The following is an 18,984-nucleotide window of genomic DNA, read 5'->3' as shown; positions in this document are numbered from 1 at the left end:
AGTAGAGACACATTCTGGAAACTGGACCGTTCTAGCTCGCCAATCGATCAGAGGATTGTGTTTCTCTAACCAAGGTATTCCTAGAATAATCTGAAACTGAGGGGCCTTGATCACATCGAACACGATGTTCTCATGGTGTCCATCTTGACTTACTAGCTTCACTTCTTGAGTGGTATGCTTTACTGGCCCGGAGGCTATCTCCGTACCATCCACCGTAGTAATGACGTCCTTTACAGCCTTGGGACAAAGAGTTAGATTCATCCTCAAAACCATTTCATGATCCACATAATTGCCGATGGCACCGCTGTCGACGTAAGCTTCAATTGCATGTAATCGATCCGGATTATCAGGGCTAATGAGGACCATAGGTATCACGAAATGCGAGGTCACGGAACTGGTTTTCACGCTCGGCAAGAGGACCTCTATTCTTGTCGGGCGAGGTCGTTTCCCTGCTCAGAGTTTGTAACTTTGGTAACTGCAGCTCCAACTGCCTTCTTGGCAGGTTTCACCGGACAGTCTCGAAGAAAGTGCCCTGAGTTTCCCCAATAGAGGCATAATTGCAACTGTTTTCTCCTTTCCCGCTCCTTTTGTGTTAGAGGACCTTTCAGACACCCTATTTGCATGGGTTCCCCGGAGTCTACTCCTTTGGAAGGAGTTGGCGGTTTGGAAAATACTCGAGCATCAAACTTGGAACGATCGGCCTTCCTGTTCTGCAGTCTGTGATCTATTTGAACGACTAAGTCTATATAGTCCGAACAATCTTGTGGGGGATTCACTACTTGGGCTAACACATCTTTGAGCTCTCCACGTAGACCTCTATAAAACAGCGTAATCCTTTTGTCCTCTGGCCATTGAGTTTCCACTATCAGTCTGTTGAAAGACCCAATATAAGCCAAAAGGTCTTGATTACCTTGTCGCAACGAAAGAAGCTCATTGTCCAAGGCCTGCCCCTGTGAATGTCTTGAGAACAGTTTTTCCATACTGAGCTGAAAAGCTTGAAAATCATGGAAGACCGGATCATCTTGATTTACTAGAGGGATCGACCAGTCTGCCGCATTGCCACTAAGGTACGAAAGCACGAAAGCTACTTTAGCTTGATCAGTTGGAAAGGCTGCTGGCCGGCATAAGAAATGCAACCGGCACTGATTGATAAATACTGCAAACCTCTTTGGGTCACCAGAAAATCGTTCGGGCGGAGCCAGAGGTACATTCCCAGGTAGGTTGATCTGCACTGGATTCATAGAGGATGTAGAAGGAAGATTTCCCCCAGATGCGGGTAACGGGGTCTGTCCGGCTTGTGACTGTAGCAATTGTCTAGCGAGATCATCTGTTCGCTCCTTGGAAATAATCAGTTCCCTTCTTAGAGCGTTCGTTTCCTGACGGGCTGCATGCACTTCTGCCCTTAGTTCCCCAAGTAACTGGGCTAGCTGGTCGGTATCCGAGGTTTCCATAGCGCCTGGACGGGAGTTTTGTGGTAGGCTTTGCGTTCTTTAACGCTCACCTGATTCCCGTAGAGGCGCCGGTCTTGACTGGGCGTATACCGTATCTTCAAAGGTGATGTGTAACACACGGCTGGCTCTTTGGGCTGGACCTCTGTGCACTGTATGTCTGACTCGAAGGGTAAGATGTCTGCAGATAGAAAATATGGGATTAAGGAACTGGGTTATTGAATGTCTCTCTCTTCTTCCCTTTCTCTTCTCCTGTAGAACCCCAAAGGTTAACGCTCTCACCTTAGGTAAGTGAACGCCGTGCTCTCCATCTGCCTCGGGGCAGGGTGCTGTAACCAGTTTCTTCACTGGATAAGGGGAGCAGGCCTCTTGACTTCAGAGGACTGCTGTCCGTCGTTTACTGCACGAACGGTAAGTTTCGAGTAATTCTAATGTCTTTAAAGTCTTTAGTAATGATGTCTCTTGTTTTGCAGGGTTCCGGCGATGGCGGATGACGGGCTGAAGTGAGTTGAAAATGGAGCCCGTGTGATGAATAGAAGCGCCTGGAAGCACGTAAGTAAGCGCTTGTTGCCTGCTTCACGATGCGCTCTAACTGTCTTTTTATTTTGCAGGTACAAGTTCGGAGCGGCTGCAGGGTGCCGGAATACCCACTGGGTTAGATGTGGAAAGGAGTAATGGCACGTGAGTATTAAAGTTCCCCAATGTCTTTAAACGCACCTTGTTTTGTCTTTCAGATGCGGGGTGCAGCGCCGAAGGCCTCCGGAGCGTGCGAAGAGTTGGTAAGCTTTTGTCTTTCAGATGCCGGAATGCAGTGTGAAGACCTCCGGAGCGCACGAAGAGTAGGTACGCCTTTGTCTTTCAGATGCCGGAATGCAGCGCGAGGCGTTGGTGACGTTGGTGACAGCCGATGGACCAGGTAAGTGAAGAGCTGTCACTAAAGACTGTAATGCTAACCTGTTCTTTCGTGTCTTTATAGGTGTTGCTGAAGACTGGATTCAGGATGGTAAGCCTTTTCCCTTAGGCCCAGGATCAGATGCAGAAGACACGATGAGCGTTCTGCTGCAGAGGATACAGAATAACGCAAAGCAAGATTCATCCATCGGGTGTGGTTTAAATAGCCTCCTGTAGTGCTTAGGTGTCTCCTTCCACAGCCACGCCTAGGTAAGAAAAGAGTTCCTGCTTTCCAGAAGAGTTCCAGTGTTCTGAATCTAGGGAGTGGCTCCTGCCCCACCCAACAGGAAAAGTAGTTCCAAACAGAAGAGGATCAGAGGCTCAACTGGCAGGCAAGTAAGCAGCATGGTCTGCTGCAGGTAAGTCCACCCAAGCATTATGAGCCCGGCGCTTCCAGCGCTGGGACTGGGCATATTTATGAGCCTGGTGCCACTGGCGCCAGGACTGGGTCCGAAAGGTCCCAATTGGGACTGGTTGGCACTCGGAACCTGGGTTATGGATCTGCTTCCAAGGGAGTTGGGAAAACCCTGACCTTTTGGAAGCAGAGATCATGACACCCTACACCACGCCAGTTGCCCTTGAAGTGTCACCTTGCCACAACATTGTTGCTTCTTTTTCTCTGTTCATTCAGGCAGATTGTTTGCATTCCACCACTTTTACTAGGCATTTCTCAGTCCTCTAGTCACATGTCTGACATGGCTATGGTAAAGTGGACTGACTTTGTTACCTGGATATCATTTGTTTAGACATGTCCCTGTGCAATAGGACCATTTTGGACTGGCAGCTCCATGTGAAAAATCAGACCTGTTTGAATTAGAAAAGCTATAACATGAGGGAACTGGACTGTATGAATAAGTGCTGCCCTCCTCTCCATCTTCACTCAGTAGCAATGGTACATGCCATCTGTGTGATGGCATGTGTATCTCACCTGGCAATCACAGGCCAATGTGTGATGCCACTGCTAGGCAGCATGCAGCAAATGTGTTGATCTTCCATCTTGGTGTCATCAATGTGTGCCATTTGCCTCCCCTTCATACGCAGTGAGGGTGCATGCATGGGAGGGTTTTAGTCATGTGGGACATGTGTCAATTAAGTACTAGTTCTGTTGCTTCCCAGCCCTAATTGTCTGCCATAGTGCTAATGCCTGTTTCCATTTATTTTCTTTCATGTCTTTGCAGGGGATGACGCACTTGATCCAGCTGGGGTTGTGGAGATGGTGCAGACCCAGGAGGGTTCTCAGGCCCGACCGACCACCAGTGAGGGACGTGGTGTGCTGGTGGGTGAAAACCCACAACTGCTGCAGGTCGTGCTCTCAAGGGGTGTCTCTAGGTCCACCTCCCCCGAGCTGTATTCAGGTGTCGATTCGGATGATGAGACCTATGTGGCATCGCAGGTGAGTGTTCCTGGGAGGGATTCTCTTCTGTCCGACCCACCTGCACCAGGGGTAGTACCCTCAATGGGGATGTCAGCGTTGGCAGGTCCGCCTTTGGTGGTTACGGATGCAGGGTCACACTCCGCGATATCTGATCCTGTTCCTGGGCCAGCAGATCAGAGGGGGAATGCAGTCCTGCAGCCTCAGGCAGTGCCGGCACAGCAAGGCGCAGTTCGCCTTGCCCCAGACAGGTGTGGTGCCCGCCGACGTGGTGGCCGTACGCCACCTGGCAATACCGCATGGGAGCAATATGGTATGGCTACCCAACAGGCAGCATCATCAGAGATGATGGCTCAGGCCATGGATAGGGTGGCCACTTCCATTGTCCCCCCAGAAAGGCTGATGGAGCGACTGCAGCAGGCAACAGACTCCATCTGCCAGTCACACAGGGAGGACATGTTGGCGTCCGACAGGGACAGGCGGGCGGCACTGGCGACTCTGCGGGAAGCCATTTCCATAGAGTCCCAGGGCCACAGGGAAGCCCTGAGGGTGGAACTCAGTCAGATCAGGACGACCCTTGTTGAGCTTGAGGCTTCAACACACAGAAGGACAGAAGAGCAGCTGGAGCGTCTCACACGTACGCTCTCAGCTGAGATGCAGGCCACTCGGGCGGAGGTCCGGTCATCTCGTGAGTTGTTGCATGGGGACCTCCGCACGATTATCCTCCAGAACCAGACCTTCCACACTCGCATGCTTGCTGCCATGGAGGAGCAGACTAGGGCTTTGCGTGGGCTGCCTCCCATAGTGCCACCACCTCCTGATGCAGCTGCAGAGTCTGAGGAGAGCGACCACAGTGATTCTCTCGCTATAGGGTAGCTGTGTCGGCCACGAGCCCATGGAGGTGTTTTTTTTCCCCAGAATCCACACAGGTGGGTCCTGGTGTGCATCCTGACCTCGGACCTCCTGGGTGGCCTCCCCCACCCCCCCTGGCCCATTCATGGCCATTTTTGATTATTTATTTGTTTTGTTTTTTTGTTTTTTTTTCTCCATATTTTTTTTTACAGTGTGTTGCCTTGTGTGGCTCCCGTGGGCATCCGCTGTATTGTGGCTGGGAACATGCAGGCTTGTCCTGATTTTGGGTTAGATGCTTGGGTTTGTGAGACACACACCCCTCCTGCTTCCCGTTTCCATGGGCTTGCAAAGGGTGTGCCCAAGTGACATTGACTTACACGGTGATGTTGGACTCCCCCTACATGTGTGGGTGGTCTAGTCAATACTGGTAATACATTCCTAGTGCATATTGCTGTTGTGTTGTACACTGCATGTTGCATAGATGTGTAACTCAGCATCCATGTCTACCTCCTAATTTGCAGGTCCTTTCCTCATGTCTACACAAGGCCCTCTACTTTGGAGATGGAGTCCATGTTGGCAGCAGTGCATCTACACCTCTACGTGGCGGCAACACTGTACAGTTGGAAGTGGTGGGAGTGCAGGCATTTCCAGGTGGTGCGACTACTAATTTCTTACATTCGTAATGTCATGTTAATGGTAGGTTTGAGGGTCAGTAGCTGATAAGTGTTATTGCTAAATACCTGCTCAAGTGTGTTGTTGGTCCTGCATTACTGTGAGCATTTCAGGTGTCGCGAGTTTCAATTAGGGAGACTGTACTTTATGACACTTGTGTCATGTTGTGGGGATTACTTTGTTTGCCCTCACATGGCATGACATGGCATGGTGTGTCATGTGGCGGTGCTGGGGATGGGTTGGGTGACTTGGCACTGTCCTCATGTTGCATTTTGCAAGTGGGTATTCATTTTAGCTGCATGATTGTGTCTTTTAATGAAACTGCATTGGTGGTGTCTGTGTAGGTAGGGATGCACACAATGTAACACTTCCAGGTGAACAATCTCAGGGTGATATGGTTCTGACAGTTGATTCTCCAGACATTCTGGATCATTGTCAGGTCAAGTCATCATTGATTGTCAGATGGTATGTGCCAGGGAAGTGTGCACTCCACAGGGGTGTGATTTCTATGTGAAGTAATTAGCCACTAGCTGTGTACGGGCTGCCTCCCCCCGTGCCCTTTCCCCTCCCATGCGCAGCGGGCGTGCATGTGGTTGGGGATGTGGGGGCACCACCATGTCCACGGCCAGGCCCCGGCGTGTTGCAACGTTGTGCAGGACACATCCTGCCACTATGATCCTGCACACTAATGGGGGAGCGTATAACAGCTGCCTGCCAGAACGGTCAAGGGAGCGAAAGCGTGACTTAAGCACTCCGAATGTGCGCTCCACTATGCCCCGGGTTGCAATGTGGGCTGTGTTATATCTTACCTCGGGTGGTGTGGTGGGGTTCCGAATTGGCGTCATCATGTGGGGGCTGATAGGGTAGGCACTGTCCCCTGTGGAGGTGGTGATGGGTGTCATTAGTGGGTTGTGACCTTGCTCAGTATCTGACATGCATGCATGTGCAGTGGCATTCATACTCACCAAGCAGCCATGTATCGCCATGCCGCCCAGCTTCTAGGTCCCGGCTTAGGGTGGACATTCGGTAAATGAAGCTGTCGTGGGTGGACCCGGGATAGTTGGCATATACTGAGGTGATGATTCCCTTGGCATTACATACTACCTGCACGTTGATGGAATGCCAGTGCTTGCGGTTCCTATAGATGTGCTCAGATGCCCTGGGGGGACGTAGAGCCACATGGGTGCAGTCGATGGCACCTAGCACTTTGGGGAATCGTGCCACACCGTAGAAATCCAGGGCGGCAGCCTGCCTTTCTGCAGGTGTTCTGGGCAGGTATATGTGCCTGCGGACTGATGGGCGTGCAGTGATGATGTTTAAGACCTGGTGTAGGCAGCGTGACTGCGTGGCCTGTGACACCCCACCCACTATGGCACTTGTCCGCTGAAATGATCCAGTGGCTAAGAAGTGCAGTACATTGAGGACCTTCTCCAGGGGGCTGAGTGCCTGGGAGCACAGGGTGGGTGATGTGAGGTCATCCTCCCACTCACTCACCAGGTCCAGTATTATGTGTGGTGGAAACCTGTACCTCCCATACACCTGGTCATCAGGCATCCCAAAAAGGCTGGTTCTGGGTGTGAAAATTCTGGCCCTGACTATCCTCCTCCTCCTCCTTTGGTAGCCCACGGCCACTGCTGCTAGGAACGGTATATTCATCCTGGTGTCTGAGCTTGTTAGTTTTTTGCACGCAATTTTATGCGTCGCGGGTCGACGTACGCCTGCTTCCTGCTGGCGTACGTGTTTCCGGATTAGGACGTCATTTGTTGCGCGTGTTGTAGGCGAGCGTGTGAAACTTCCCGCGCACCCCTGAAATCCACATACCCAGGCCAATAGCGTGTGGAAATTCCTGCGCACCCCGGAATACACGTGCGCTGATGTACTCGCGTGTATTAGTGCCTGCGCACCCCTGAAATACACGTACATAGGCCAATCGCGTGTACGCGCACTTTGGTCCAATTACACGCGATGACACTCTGACGTGCAGTCTTTCCACGTGTGCTCCGTCATCACGTGCTATGAGGGAAACACCCGTGCGGGTCACGTCACAGACTCGCTTACGCGCTGAGGGCCTTTGGTCCAATGGAATCGCGTATATGTGCTGACGCGCTAAGGGCCTTTCCTCGGATTCTACGCTGACGTGCAGGATTTTCACGTGCCAAATCACTCCGTATCAAGCTGGCCACGCGAAAACACACGGAAGACCACGCTCCTGCCCAGAAGGCCGAATTACTGCCCCCCAGTGCCCCGAGCAGCCTCCCACATGCCATCTGCTGCTGCCTGCCTGCCTGCCTGCTGCCACCGTGCTCTGCCATTTGGTGCCTGCACATCAGCCATCTGCAGGGGTCCAGTTGCTGTGTCCACCCCTGCTGGAACAGAAGACTCCCGACTGGGATAACATCGCTCCACAGCCCAGCCCCAGGACCCAGTTGCCCACCCACTCCTGCCTCTGGGGTTGCCATGTCGAGCACTTCGACATCTGGCACCAGTGGCAACCCCAGGCCAGAGGGGCAGAGGGGCACCAGCTTCACTGCCACCGAAGTTGGTGTCCTGGTGGAGCATGTCCTGGGGCATTATGATGCCCTCTTCGGATCGTCCCGCGCCAGCAAGGAAGGACGGGAGAGGATCTGGGCCGACTGTGTGGTTGCCATCAACGCGGAGGGGGTGGCAACCCGCAACGTCCAGAAGATCAAGAAGCGCTGGGAGGGCTTGAGGTCCAGGACCCTCGTGAAGGCCTGGCGCCTCGTGGAGGGGGGCCGGGGCTGCATGAGTTCCATCCAGCTGAGGGTCCTGGAACGCGTACGCCCAGCGCTCCACGCCCAGATCCTTGAGAGGGAGACCCGTCTGGAGTTGAGCGGTAAGTGGCCAAGCATTGCTGTGTGAGACAGGGCATGTTGCGGTGTGCTGGTTGTCTGATACTTGCCTGTATGTGTGACATAGGCCATGTACGCATGTATGTGTGCAGGGACATCATGGTAATGCATGTGCGACCAGTGATGTGTGAACCACATGGTTGTTGCATGTGTTTAAATGCCACATGGGGAGCCCTATGCAGATTTTACACATGAGAGCATGCCAGTCTCTGTTCCTGGACATGGGTGGGGGTGAGGGATGGGTGCTGATGCCAGGTACATATATGGTAGCCATGTCTGTGTGCCTGACCTGCGTGTCTGTGACTTGTGAATGCCATGGATGCATGACACATGTGTGTGACAATGCACAGATTCACTGATGCAGCCTAGTTATCCTTGGATCCGCTGTGTTTGGGGTGTATGAGGCCAGATGGATGTGACTGAGATAAAGTGTGTGCATGTGATAGGCATGACCCATGATGCATGTGAGTTCCATGTCATTGTATGTTTCAAGAGTCCGTTGGACATGTATGGAAATGTCCATGGCATGCACCATGCCTGTTACTGTGTGTGTTTTGCCTGGACTGACCCATGTGTTGTGGAGGGACATGATGGAAGTGTACTTTGACAGTGGTTCTCATCTGCTATTGCTTCCTGTCTAGGGGACCATTGTACAGTACCCTGATGCTTGTGTTCTATGTTTCCCTCTATGCAGCGGCTAGTGAAGAAGAGGGCAGAGACGGCGCTGTGGAGCAAGGCGGCGGGGATGCCCCCACGGCTGCAGCGGAAGGGGTGGGTGAGCCCCCACAGGGGCCTGCTATGGCGGAAGACGGTGAGGAGCCATCCAGGTTGGTGGTTTCCACAGAGGAGGAGGAGGCCGCCACAGAGGCGCACATGGGGCCTGGTGGGGGCATCCCTGCTGGTGCAAGTGGTGCAGTCCAGGGCCAGGGGCAGGAGGCAGCACAGGTCACCGTGGAGGGGCCTGTGCATGTCGCTGTCCCTGACCCTGTGAGTGCACCACCATGCACCAGCAGGGATGCCCCGTCCCAGGCCCGTCCGCAGGTAGAGGGGATGTCCATGTCACCTGACTCCCCTCCACCTGCGGATGAGGGGACCCGTGGCCGGATGGAGAAGGTCCTGATTGGGGTCGCGATGCGTGCGGGTACGATTCGTGATGACGTGCATGCTTCCCGGGAGGAGCACGCACGTCATCACGAAGAGCACCGTGCCATGTGGCCCAATTGGGATTTTCAATGTTCAGGGGTTTCCTGCATGTGTCGGCCAATCTGGCGGCCCTCTCCTCCTCTGTGGAGGCTATACGCCAGTCGTTCTCCTTGCCGTCTTCCGGCCCAGATGCCATCAAGGCCCCCTGTGGACCTGCCCTGACCAATGCAGCCAGCTCGGTGGGGATCCCATCCCTGCCACAGTCGGGAGTCGGAGGTCCAGCAGGGGTGGACACCACAGCAACTGGACCCCAGCAGATGGAGGATGTGCCGGCATCATCAGGCAGGGCACGTGCACGACGGCGTCGGTGGATTCCATCAGCCTGGATGCCGTCGTGCTGGCAGAGGCGGTTGCATCGGAGGCAGCAGCAGAGTCAACGTGGGAGGCAACATGGCTCGGGGCCATCTACATCGTAGGGGCAGGCATCGGCCGGAGGGCAGGAGGACCCAGGACGGGAAGTGTCTTCCGTGTGGCTGCGGTTGGGCCAGCAGATAGGTGCGGAGCGGCGGCGGGCGGAAGAGGCGCGGCTCACGATGGTCAGGGCGGAGAACTCCATGCGGAGGGCCCTGAGGCGGGCCGAGTGCCTCGAGGCAATCCGCAGGGGGTTGGAGGAGGAGATGGCGTCGTCCCTGCGGACCCTCGGGGCCATGGAACAGGACCGCCTCCGGGACATCGAAGAGGAGTTCGATGATGCCCTGGCCCGGAACACCACGGAGTGAGCCGCTGGACTTGCCCGCCGCCTTTGTATATAGTTATGTAGTTTAGTTAGTGGTAGGTTTCCTTTGTTTCATTTTTTATTTGGTTGCGATTGGACAATGCGCCACATTTTTGTATATAGTTCAGTTTTTAGTCAGTTTTCATAGTTAGGTTTAATTTGGTTGGGCTCATGGACCCGGGATCATCTTGTATATAGTTCTTGGATGGATGATGGATTTTTTAGGGGTTTTTTTTGGACACATGGAGCAATGTGTTTTATATTTCATATTTGGATTTCTTTTGTGACTGTGACTTTGGACACCATTTTTTAGGATTGTGCTTTGTGTTTCGAATTTTTTTTCATCAACATTCTTCTTCTTTTGGTTGTTTTGCTTTGTGGTTTTTACTATTTCTTTTCCATTCTAGTTGATTTTTAATACATTTTCTTTTTATCCTTCAATGTGTAGTATCATCTCATTGCTTTCATGCATGACATGTGGGGTGTTTCAACATTCACTTGCAACAATTGTGTGTGACAGACATATGTTCATTTGCGTTATTTACATTCGGTGTGTCACATGTAATTGCCTCTGATGTGTGGGTGGATGTGATAGTTGGTTGGGCCTTTTGGCAGGGGAGGCTGGCCATTACAGTCATGATTGGGGATTGTTGGGATCCAGGTGCAGGGGGGGCATGGATGGGACATGAGTGGGGGCCTGGTGGAGGGTGTCCCCGCAGTGCTGGGGGGTGGGGGTGGTGGGAGACATGAGTGGGGGCCTGGTGGAGGGTGTCCCTGCAGTGCTGGGGGGTGGGGGTGGTGGGAGACATGAGTGGGGGCCTGCTGGCAGGTGCCCCACAGTGCTGGGGGGTGGGGGGTGGTGGGAGACATGAGTGGAAGCCTGGTGGAGGGTGCCCATGACTGCTGGGGGGTGGGGGTGGTGGGAGACATGAGTGGGGCCTGGTGGAGGGTGCCCATGACTGCTGGGGGGTGGGGGTGGTGGGAGACATGAGTGGGGGCCTGCTGGCAGGTGCCCCACAGTGCTGGGGGCTGGGGGTGCTGGGTGACAGGAGTGGGGGCCTGGTGGAGGGTGTCCCCACAGTGCTAGGGGGTGGGGGTGGTGGGAGACATGAGTGGGGGCCTGCTGGCAGGTGCCCCACAGTGCTGGGTGCTGGGGGTGCTGGGTGACATGAGTGGGGGCCTGGTGGAGGGTGTCCCCACAGTGCTGGGGGGTGGGGGTGGTGGGAGACATGAATGGGGGCCTGCTGGCAGGTGCCCCACAGTGCTGGGGGCTGGGGGTGCTGGGTGACATGAGTGGGGGCCTGGTGGAGGGTGTCCCCACAGTGCTGGGGGGTGGGGGTGGTGGGAGACATGAGTGGGGGCCTGGTGGAGGGTGCCCATGACTGCTGGGGGGTGGGGGGAGACATGAGTGGGGCCTGGTGGAGGGTGCCCATGACTGCTGGGTGTTGGGGGTGCTGGGTGATATGAGTGGGGGCCTGCTGGCAGGTGCCCCACAGTACTGGGGGGTGGGGGTGGTGGGTGACATGAGTGGGGGCCTGGTGGAGGGTGTCCCCACAGTGCTGGGGGGTGGGGGGAGACATGAGTGGGGGCCTGGTGGAGGGTGTCCCCACAGTGCTGGGGGTTGGGGGTGGTGGGAGACATGAGTGGGGGCCTGGTGGAGGGTGTCCCTGCAGTGCTGGGGGGTGGGGGTGGTGGGAGACATGAGTGGGGGCCTGCTGGCAGGTGCCCCACAGTGCTGGGGGGTGGGGGTGGTGGGTGACATGAGTGGGGGCCTGGTGGGGGGTGTCCCCGCAGTGCTGGGGGGTGGGGGTGGTGGGAGACATGAGTGGGGGCCTGGTGGAGGGTGTCCCCACAGTGCTGGGGGGTGGGGGTGGTGGTGGTAGACATGAGTGGGGGCCTGGTGGAGGGTGTCCCCACAGTGCTGGGGGGTGGGGGTGGTGGGAGACATGAGTGGGGCCTGCTGGCAGGTGCCCCACAGTGCATGGGGCTGGGGGTGCTGGGTGACATGAGCAGGTGTGCAGGGTAGTCCCCTGTGGTGTGGGCTGCCTGCAGGGGCCGTGGAGGGTGTACAGGGAACACCTGGGAGGACCCACCCAGCCAAATCGCGTGTGGAACTTCTCGCTCACCCCTGAAATCCACGTAGCCAGCCAAATCGCGTTTGAACTTCCCGCGCACCCCTGTAATCCACGTACCCAGCCAAATCGCGTGTGAAACTTCCCGCGCACCCCTGAAATTCACGTACCGTGGCTAATCGCATGTTATACTTCCCGCGTACCCCTGAAATCCACGTACCCAGCCAAATCGCGTGTGAAACTTCCCGCGCACCCCTGAAATTCACGTACCCTGGCTAATCGCGTGTTATACTTCCCGCGTACCCCTGAAATCCACGTACCCAGCCAAATCGCGTGTGAAACTTCCCGCGAACCCCTGAAATTCACGTACCCTGGCTAATCACGTGTTATACTTCCCGCGTACCCCTGAAATCCACGTACCCAGCCAAATCGCGTGTGAAACTTCCCGCGCACCCCTGAAATTCACGTACCCTGGCTAATCGCGTGGTAAACTTCCCGCGCACCCCTGAAATTCACGTACCCTGGCTAATCGCGTGTTATACTTCCCGCGCACCCCTGAAATTCACGTACCCTGGCTAATCGCGTGTTATACTTCCCGCGTACCCCTGAAATCCACGTACCCTGGCTAATCGCGTGTGGTACTTCCCGCGCACCCCGAAATACACGCACGCACACGTTATTTTTCAGTCAGTGGGTGTCCGTGTTTGTGGGTACTCCTTTGCACGTCATTTGTCCTGGAGGGCCACAGTATAGGACATTCATCATAGCTGTATATGGGTGCTATTTGTTGGCGCACCTTTTGGCGCACATTTATTACAGGCGCAGGGACGCTACCGCCTGCTTTCTTGTGGCGGACGTGTTTGTGCCTGTGCGCTGGTTTGACCGTGCGCTGTTTTGCTCTATTCGATTCCATGAATACGTGTCGTAGGAGAGCGTGTGGGCGTTCTGCGCACTTGCACCCTGTACTTCCCCTGTGACGCCCACATTTTGGCAAGTTGTTCCCCATTCCGAGTGTTACGCCCAGTGTTCCGCCTACTTTTGTTGTGGGCGCCGCGTATGTGCGATTTTCGCTGTGGCCTGTGCGCCGACGTGTGCCGCGTACTTTTTTAGCGCACATCTGATGGTTTTCTCGCGCACGGCCTTCCATGAATCGATGTGCGCTGCTTTTCGTGCGATTTTCGCACTTGCACTGCAATTTTCGCTATTCCACTGCAAATCGCACGTTTTTGGCCACTTGCGCCACGCTAATAATTCCATGAATCGGCCTGTGTATCTCCCCAGCACTCCACATAAGGTGTGGTGTGCTGGTTTCACAGAATAAAATGTAAAAGGGATCCAAAGATCCTTTCTACCCTTGGGAACTGTAGTTCACTCAAGGTTAGCACAAGAAAGTTAAATGGGGAGCCCCTAGGGCAACCCAGCAACAACAGGCACTTATTGCCAATATGTTGTTAGACATGATAACTTTAAAAAGACACTATGGAGAGTCTTAAAAATGACACCCATAAAAAGAGTTAAAAAGACAGGTGAGTGTGGAAAAAGGTTCTCACTCACTGAGGTATTAATGAAAAATATCCCACTAGAAAAGCAAAAAGTTCTGGAGTTGAACCAGGAAAGGAAGATTTACCAGCTCTGTGGAAATCTTACCTAACACTCGTCCCCCCCAGACTAAGGAACATGAGAAGCTAATCCTCACCTGGATGGATCTCTTGTTTCAAGTTGGTTAAACTGTTTGCTGAGTCAACTAGCAATCTTTTTGTTACCCTTGCTGTGATACTTTTTCGTATATTAGTTATCATTTGCAAACTATATGACCTACAAGTAGTGTTGGGCACTTTACTCTAGTCTAAGGTATAGGGGATCTGATTAAACAGTCCCTCAGAAGTTGTGACAACCTCTGAACCTACAATAGGCTTTTTAAAAGGGTTTTTATAAAGAAATCCCTTAGACCTAGAGGGGTCTCCATGATTCCTCACCACCTCTCTCACATGAGCAGGTTGGGTCTCAGGTATCCTAGTTGGAGGGGTTGTGGCAAAGCATTGTACATCCTTCCACTTCCTCTTAGATCTGTTTTTACCTGGGTTAGGGTTTTCCCTTCTAACTCTACCAGAAGAGCCCACGATGTCAAGGGGTTTAGTCTTAGACATATCTTTTCTGGATTTCCACCAGCTTTGATGTTTACCAGTCCTCAAAGGCCTAGTTAGGTTTCTAACTTGTCTATCCACCCCTTCCTCAGAAGCAGTGTGGGTCAAAGACTTTAGAATTGGAACTAAAATGGTAGAGCATGGTTTGGGCTCCCATTTCCCTAATATTCTAGATTTTGATTTGCCTTTGTTAGAGGTTTCCCTTCTAACATTAGGACTTTCAGTAGGATTCGCTATAGAGGATCCTACAGGTTTAGAGTGGTCTCTTGAATCAGAGACCCTAGCCTTGTCAGAACACCTATCCATCTCTCCTGTAGGAGTAGTTGGAGTCACAGGCTTTTTATTAGAAGGCCTAGTAAGAAAGCTATTCTTAGGTTTCTTATAACTCTTTTTGGTTTTCAGTTTTTCAGGCCTAGAAGTTACATTCTGGGCACTCTGAACTAAAGGAGAAAACTCAATTCCTACCTTGGGGTCAAGGAAACTCCTTGCCCTCTTAGTGTGGTTAAAAACACCTAATCTTTGTACATCCATCTGGATCACCTCCACTGTAAGTGGGTTTTCAGGTGTAGCCAGGTTTAGAGTTTTAGGAACCACTTCCACTGTAAGTGGGTTTTCCAATGGTTCCGCCACTACAGGTTTAACTGAAGGGGCCTTTATTCTAAAGGACATACACCACACAGGGTGTGTGACATGAACACTAAGTTTCTTGTCAGGTTCAACAAAGTTTTTACACAGTGTTATAGATTGGACAGGAATATATAAGTTTCTATCCACAGGGCGAACCACTTCCACTCTATGTGGGTTTTCAAGAGGTTCTTTCACCTGAAGGTGGGGTCACATCAGTGACCTGGTTAATGTTATTACACCATATTGGTACTAGGACAGTTTTTAAGTTTCTGGGAACTAGTTGAACCACTTCCACTACATGTGGTTTTTGAAGAGGCTCTATCACCTTAGCAGCAGCTAAAGGTGGGGTCACAGGAGTGACCTCTAGCTTTGTGGGCCTAGGGGCTTTGTCCCTATTTGAAGTTATGGCTGCTACACCCAAGTGCCCTTTGGAGTGGCAGTTAATGCCTTTTATCTCTAAGGAGGGGTCTCCTAAGGGTACCTCTCTTACTTCAAGTTTAAGAGCCTCAGCCTTTTTACAAGGGGGCTCAGCTGAATCTAAGACCACAGCTTTTCTGCTATACTCAGTATTGACAGATTTCTTAAGGGTTGACCCTTAATACCTCTATTCTCAGAGTCCATTAAGGAGTTTAGATATGGAGAAGCTTTCTTCTTATATCTATCTATGAGAGCTGTTTTTACCCTATCCCAGTTACCTCTTTCTACTTCATGTAAATCCAAGAGCACTTGGTAGTCTCTCTTGGGAAGTCTAAAAAGAACCCAGGGTATTCTATCAGTCTCACACAGACCAAACCTTTTACAAGTGAGGTCAAATGTTTTCAGCCATACAACAATGTCATACTTCATATCATGCTGACTCACCAATTCTGGGAACCTGGAAGCTGTAGACACAGAAGACCTGGAAAAAGAAGAGGGGTGCAGAAAACTGTCTTCTACAGACCGGTTATGCTTTTTCCCATATTTCCATATTTCCACATTGTTTTTCCACAGGAATTTTCTTAGATCCAGTTCCTTAGATATCTCAGAGCACATGGTTGGCAGTAAGGTAGAGGCAAGATAAGGAGAGGAGGTGAACTAACATCCTCCTCATCAGAACCCTCATATTCCTCCTCTGAGGAGTTTGGACAGCTGTCTGAACCCTCATCATCCTCACTCCCAGCAATATTATTAGAAGAGGACACAGGTTCACTGAAACCATGCGTATGGTCCCATAACCTTTGTAATAATTCAAGCTTACTTCCTTCACAATTGAGGCCCTTCTCTATACACATTATGACCAAATGTTCTATTGCAGCATAAGAGGAGTCCTCAGGCCTAAAGCAGGCCATGGTGTTGGTTCTTGTGTTAAATATAATAAGTACACTTTACCTTGGCTAAACCAAACCTACTGGATGGTTTCCTTTGGACACAAAGTATATCAATAATCAATGTAATGCAATCCACCTTTATCCCAGAGCATGCCAACAGTGTTAGGACAGTTTTTCTGAAGTCCAGTTAAGGGCCTAGCAAAACCATTCTACTGAGGCAGTACAAGACTCCACTCTTGTATAAGGCTGTACCACCTGAGTTCGGGGTAGCATAGACAGAGCAGCCAGGCTTATCCTAGGAGGGAGAGAGGGCAGTAGATACAGTACACATGAAATTGTCATACAAATGATCCAAAGAAACACTGAAACACTATATATTGTCAAAATAAAGGATTTATTTAAATACAGGTAGGCCCAGATAAATCTAGGGGTTAAGTAAGTACTAACACATTATATGAAATCACAATATAAAACACAACACTATACTTGAAAGTACACAGACCCAAGTATAGACCTTATTTGGAACACCTAACAGTAGTTCTAGGGAAGTCAAAACCTTGTTATACACATTTAGTATAGGTCAAGCCTATTCTTTGGGAGTAAAAGACCAATGGTTACTTTCGGTAATACAAGAACAGTAAACCCTTCCAGTTGTACATTGACTCTTGGAACAAATCACATAAACAGTCAACTGGACAATATACTTTTGGTGAATAGTGAAACACTTATTCTAGGTGCAGTAAAAACCTAAATATGTAATATACAATTACTGATGCTTTGGAAATAAGGGAACCCCAGATTGAGGTAAGCAATAACTCTGGTAACGTGTTTTGGATGGCACACAGCTAACACAAGGTAAGTAAAACCCACATACTTTAACTTCATAGTGAAGGGGAAAGTAAAACCCAATGTCACACTTTACTGAATGGTTATTCTAGGTAGGCAACAACCTAATGTAGTCTTATTAAGGACAAGCTAGCAGCAAGTCAGGGGATGCAAGACCCAGTTGGGGGACACTCATACAGTTATCCTAACAGGACTAACCTGGTGATACCAACAGTTGGAGGACACTCACACAATTACCCTTCAGGAATAATCTGGTGAAACCAACACATTACTTTTGTAAAGAGGCACAACCTAATCACAGGAGAGTAAAATACCTTCACATCTACTTTCTTTTAGACTGGCAAAACAGTGGCTAAGGAAGGAAAGATGTTAACCATACTTTTAAGAATAGTGCATCACACATTCAAGATCAGTAAGAACTTTTGTAACTGTTCACTCTGAGAATTACAGTTACCCACCAACTCTTTACAAGTAAGTAAAACACTTGATTTCTTTTCTAGGCAGGAGTCCCAATCCCTTCAAAGTCTTTCCCTTAGAGCATGAGTGTTCTCAGTGGCAGAAGGGGGGTCACTAGGACTAGTGACCAACAGGCAGAGTTAGAATAATTCTTTAGTAGCAAAAGTCAGAGTTCCTTAGGAAAACTGGGCAAACAGATGAGTACTTTACTTCGAGGGTTAGAAGAGGGTGCAGGGGCTTCACAGAAGACACCCCAGCAGGATTCTAGCAGTGGGACTGGGTGCACTGGATGAGGGACCTTCCAATCACAGAAAACACCCCAGGACTACACAGAAATCCCAACAGGCTTAAGGTAAGTATAAACCCAAGCCAACATAGTACCTCAGTAATGAAGAAGAGATTGCAGCAGGAGAACTTCAAGGACTGCAGCCAAATACCCCGTCAGTGGATTCCTTGTCCTGGAGACTGAACACAAGACCTCAGAAGGGATTTTGCAGCAGGGATCGATGAAGAAGTCTCTGGGCAAGATTTCTCCCATGGCTGAATGCGGTTCTGTAGGTTTGGCGCCTTTTCAAGGAGCACAGAAGAAGACAGAAAATCGTGGTTGAATTCTCGTCATTTAAAAGGTCCAGCACTTGTCTGAGGGGACTTTTTGGATTCGTGTCTCTGGAGATACACAGGATGCCCACGAAGTTTCAGCGAGATTCGGAATTCGGAAGACCGTGCACTGCACAGGGGCTGGAGGTCCTAGGGTATTGGGGTATTGCAAGAACGCAAGGTCGCAGCAACCTGTGGGATGGCTCAAAATGCAGGTCTTCTTGAGTCTAGTGGGTCTCACCAGTCTCTGGGTTTGGGTCGTCGTTTTCGGAGACCCCAGGTCGATCGGAAGGAAGGTCTGCAGCAGGCTCCGGTTACACAGCAGCCTCTCCGGTCGCTGGAAATCATTCCCACCGCTTTTCCTTCGCCATCCTCTTTGGTTTTCTGTTCCAGTGGTCGACATGACTTCAGCTTCCAGGTTTCCAGTATTTATCAGGAACTACAACACAACCTCTACATTCTCTCCATGTATTTTACAAGAAAGGGGCATTTGGCTGTCCAATCAGGACAGCCAACCCCCCACTGGGATTTGGCCCAGTTGAAGGAAGGCATGAGACAAAGGAGGGGGAAGTTTTGGACTCCTCCCCCACTTCCTGTGCTTACAGACTGACTGGAGCCTGGGCGGGGTGTCCAGGGGACTCTCGCCAAAGACAAAACTCAAACAAAGGAATTTCCCACCCTGGATGTCAGGGGAAGAAACAAGAAACGACAAGAAACACTAAAATGGCAGAAAAAGAAGACAGGGGCCATTTTGGTAAAATGAGCACCCTTAGGTGCCTTTACTGCAGCTGTGATTACAGCCCGCGGTAAAGGTGCACCAAATTAGTAAAAGGTATCACTGCCACCAGCCAT

Source organism: Ambystoma mexicanum, chromosome 9 (assembly GCF_040938575.1).
Source record: "Ambystoma mexicanum isolate Mex_15411 chromosome 9, UKY_AmexF1_1, whole genome shotgun sequence".
Lineage (NCBI taxonomy): Eukaryota > Metazoa > Chordata > Amphibia > Caudata > Ambystomatidae > Ambystoma > Ambystoma mexicanum.
This window is presented reverse-complemented; position numbering follows the sequence as displayed.